Below are 4969 nucleotides of genomic sequence, written 5' to 3'. Positions count from 1 at the left end.
CAATTTGTTAGAGTGTCTACAACATATTTGCAATTTACCCAAAAGATGGCCAGGGGATTCTTAAAGGGAAAACAAACCACAATTTGAAATGAAGCATAGAGTGACATTGAACAGATTGAAAGCAAAAATTATTTGGCTGTTGATGTCAGGGGAGATAATATAAAATATCTCCCGTCCTGGAGGCAACAGAGTGGATGCAGGCCTTGCTGGAGGTATTCCTGGGACAGTTGCTGAAGGGCTGCCAGGACAGCCCTGGAGCAGGTGGGAGTGACCACTGCTTCCTAGGACATATCTTCCTCTGCTGGTGGGTGTGGTCAGAGAAGCTCACCCGGAAGGTAATGGATAGCCGCTGGGTTTCATGGGATTGCCTCTCTTCTCTCCCTTCCCTCCTAGGTGTAGGCCTCACTCTGGCCTTTCAGGGATAACCCAAGGCAAACTGAGTGTTGGGGCTGAGTTCTGCCTCCCAGTGCCATTAGACTATGGGAACTGCCACTTTCTTGGATTGCTAAAGTCACAATATAGTAGTCCCCCTTATCTGTGGTTTTACTGTAGTTACCCATAGTCAATTCTGTCTGAAACTCTTACCTGGAAAATTCCAAAAGTAAAAAACTCATATGTTTTAAATTGCCTTTCATTTTAAGTGGTATAAGGCAACTGTGTCCTCCTGCTCTGTCCGTCCTGGGACATGAGTTGTTCTTTTGTCCAGTGTATCCATGCTGTGTATACCACCTGCACGTTAGTCTCTTGGTAGTCATCTTGGTTATCAGATCAAGTGTCAGGATGTCAGTACTTGTGTTCAGGTAACCCTAATACAGCAGCCTGACACTGCGTCACAATGCCTTTGTCACTCAAATCACTGTCTCGTCATGTGTCTCAGCCTGTGTCATCTCATATCACCCACAAGAAGAGGGTCAAGTATAGAACAATTTTGAGAGAAAAACCACCTTCACGTAATTTTTATTATGGGATATTTTATAATTATTATATTCAATGATTAGTTTTTGTTATGTCTAGTTAACAAATTAAAATTTATTGTAGGTATGTAGATATGTATAGGAAAAAAACTGAGTCTAGATGGAACTTGGCATTATCAGCAGCTTCAGACTCCCACTGGGGGTCTTGGAATGTATCCAAGGTAAGGGAGTACTCATGCATTATGAACTTAGTACTTGGAAGAGGCAGAGTAAAGTTTCCTTGGTTGGTCACGGATAATTATCTCCTTCAAGTAATGGGTCATCCAGGTCTGCACCTTGGAGGGTACCTGGAGATAATGAGGCCAGTGGGAACAACCAGGTCACAGTTTTCTAAATCTCACCTATAAAGTTATAGGCAATTTCCCATATGTCATCCTGGGTCTCTGCCTATGTGAATACCTATAATTCCTTTTTAAAAATTTTGATAAATGTATCCCAAACTAGGTTATTGAGAATACAGGTATTCTGGCAGAATACCTGCATGTCTTGAAGATACAATGGCATAGTAGTGGCTCTGACCCATTCACATGAGCTGGAAGACTAGCCAGCAGAACTGATTTCACTCTGCTCAACCCAGAGAATTCCCAAATTACCCAACTGCCAACTCCTTTCTTTACTGAATGGCTAATATAGTTTCACCTTTTTGGAACACAGTTTAAGAATTACTGTGTAGTAGGCAGAATCCTAAAAAAGTCCTCCCTGCCAAAAGCATCTTTTTCTGATTATTCAATCAAACACCCACATAGGTTCTGTTGAAAAGGATTCTATGAAAGCCATTAAAGCCCTAAATAAACTGACCTTAAAAGAAGAAGATTATCTGGGTGGGCCTGACTCAATCAGGTGGAGAGGTGGTCTTTCTCTCTCTTTCTCTCTCTCTCTCTCTCTGGCTTTGCCAATGGAAGGAACTCAGTGGAATAGAATGTGGGCCACCTGGAGAAGCAGAAAGCAATCTAAACCCCCAGCAGACATCTAGCAAAGAAATGATGTCACACTTGCAACCACAAAGAACTAAATTCTGCCTACAACCTGAATGAATTTGGAAGCCTATTCTTTCCCCATAACCCCCAGACAAAAGCTTGGGTGACAGACACTCAGGTGAGCCCACCTGGACTTCTGGCCTCTAGAATTGTGAGATGATAAATAAACATTGTCTGAAGCTGCTAAATTTGTGATAATCCATTTCACAACAATAGAAAACTGAATTATGCCCATATCTATTATTTTTTGTGTTCTTGGTAATACTCATTCTAAATGGAGTAAGATGAAATCTTAGTTGTTTTAATTTGCATTTCTCTAATTACTAGAGATGTTGAACACTTTTTCATATATTTCTTAATTGCCTGTATGTCTTCTGTAAAGTGTCCAGTTCCTTGGCCCATTTATTGATTGGGTAAGGCACACTTTTACATTGCTGGTGGAGTTGAAAATTGGTGCAGCCACTCTGGAAAGCAGTGTGGAGAATCCTCAGAAAACTTGGAATGGACCCACCTTTTGACCCAGTTATCCCACTCCTCGGTTTATACCCAAAGAACTTAAAATCAGCAAACTACAGTGATGCAGCCACATCAATGTTTATAGCAGCTCAATTCATAATAGCTAGATTGTGGAACCAGCCTAGATGCCCTTCAACAGATGAATGGATAAGGAAACTGTGGTGTATATACACAATGGAATATTATTCAGCCATAAGGAAGAATACTATCATGGCATTTGCAGATAAATGGATGGAATTGGAGAATATCATGCTAAGTGAAATAAGCCAATCCCAAAACACCAAAGGACAAATGTTTTCCCTGAAAAGTGAATGATGATATTTAATAGGGGTTGGGGGGTGGGGGGGTGCGAGAAGAATTTAGGAACTTAGATTACGTAGCAGGAAATGAGAGGGAGGGGATATGAAAAATGGTGGAATGAGGAAGACATCATTACCCTATGTACATGTATGATTACACCAATGGTATGAATTTACATGTACAACCATAGAAATAAAATGATGTACCCCATTTGTGTACAATGAATCAAAATGCAGTCTGTAAAATTAAAAAAAAAAAAAAAAAAGAAAACTGAGCTATGTATACATGGGCTGGCGTTGTGGCTCAGTGGTAGAGAACTTGCCTAGCACGTGTGAGGCACCGCATATAAATGAATACAACAAAGGTCCATTAACAACTAAAAAAGGAATAAAGAAAACTATAGATATCGACTCTGAGAAATCGAAGCAGATTTAGTTGTGGTCCACTTTGTGCTGCTCTTTGACCTGTATAAGGTGCTCTAAGTGTAGCAGAACACTTTCATCCTACCAGAAACTTCCAGACAAGCGCAGGCCGTGTCTCCCTGTTTGTAGGTGACCATCTAGACCCAGGGTGATCGAGGAATTGCGCAAGAGGCAGAGCCAGGCAGTACAGGCCAGGGAATTCGAATGAAGTTGTTTCTACTTTGTTTTTTGGGTTGGAAGTTTTCTTCACTACCTTTTGCATTAAAAAAAAAAAAAAAAAGCAAGCATTTGGTGAGACTGTAATTGGGAGCTTGCAAAGGAGAAAAAACAATATTCACATCAAGCAAAGGGTTGGACGGCTTGGGCAGGAGGCCCTTTCTTCCATCTCTAGTGTCTGACCAGGAAGGACCGGCAGCTGTGAGTGTGGGGGCAGGGCCTGGAGTGACCCGGATGTGGATGCTGGGATGCTTTATTCGGATGACGTGGGGCGAAGACACGGAGGCCTGTAACAGCTCAGGGACTGTGTCAGCAGGCCAGCCTCCCAGAGAGCAGCTTTGCAGAGGTCGCCTGCCTGCATAATTAATCGCTCCAGCTTGCTGGGCTGCACCAGCATGCCTACCTGTCCCTGCATCCCAAGAGGCCCCGACACCTGGCACAGGGAGCTGGCAAGTCATCCCGCAGCGTCTACCTAGGGACAGAAGTGGAGGCAGGTGCAGCAAAGGGACGGGACTTCCTCAAGGTCACGGACGAGGACACACACACACACACACACACACACACACACACAGAATCATCCCTCCCTCAGCTCCGTTGTAGCAATTCTCCAGCGTGGCCAGCGATGACTTCTGATGAGCAGAGTTCCGTGGACTCAGGTATGGCACGTGTGATCGTGTCCAGGGTGGGTCAGAGCGGCCTGCAGCTTTGCCGTCGTCCTCATAACCACAGAGGCACCCCTCCTGGGTGCACACCCCAGGCTGGACGCTGCACGGTACCAGGTGTGACCTCAGCTGCGCGGCAGCCCACGCAGAAGCCGGAGGTCCTTGGGGATCTTCAAGAGTGTCTCCGGCCAGAGCGGAGCCCGCTTCTCCAATTTAGGGGTGTCTTCTGGGAGGAAGGAAATACCAAGTCACAACCGGAATGCGAGGTAGGGAGTCGGACTTAAGGAGTAGCCCCGACAGGCGAGAGAGGTGGGCGAGGGGACCGGACGCCTGCTGTCGTTGGAATGTGAGTGCCAAGGGCGTATCTGGCTTCTCCGTCTTGAGAATCAGTTTGTGACGCTCCATGTCCTTCCCCTGCTCTGACTGTGGCGCTCCCTGGATTATAGTGGAAGCACGTGCTCAGAGGGCACCTCCTTTGCCCTGGGACCCTGAGTCATTTTGACCTCTAGAGCATCCCCCTCCTTCATCTTGCCCTGTGTCCACCAGCATGAGACAAAGGAGGATGAGAAATAAAGTTTCATCATGGTAATTCACTGAGATTGTGGAGATTTATTTTTAAACCACAGCAAACCTAGCTTAACCTAATTGATATAGGTAGAATTCTTCTTTTGTTCCTATTTCTCAGATGAGAAATTCTATTCAAGAATCAGAGAGGTTTAGTAACTTGTCCAAGATCACACAGCTAGTTCATGGTAGAACCAGGATGAAGGGTTCAGTGTCTTACTGACATTAAGAAATGGTGAAAACTTCAGCAAACTGAAGATATTTTTCCCATGTGCTGCTACTCAGCTCCAGATTAAGCTTGCACAAGAACAATGTGGGTCTACTGTTGCTGGATCTTC

The sequence above is a fragment of the Sciurus carolinensis genome, chromosome 16 (genome assembly GCF_902686445.1).
Source record: "Sciurus carolinensis chromosome 16, mSciCar1.2, whole genome shotgun sequence".
NCBI classification, from domain to species: Eukaryota; Metazoa; Chordata; class Mammalia; order Rodentia; family Sciuridae; genus Sciurus; species Sciurus carolinensis.
Note: the sequence above shows the minus strand (reverse complement) of the source record.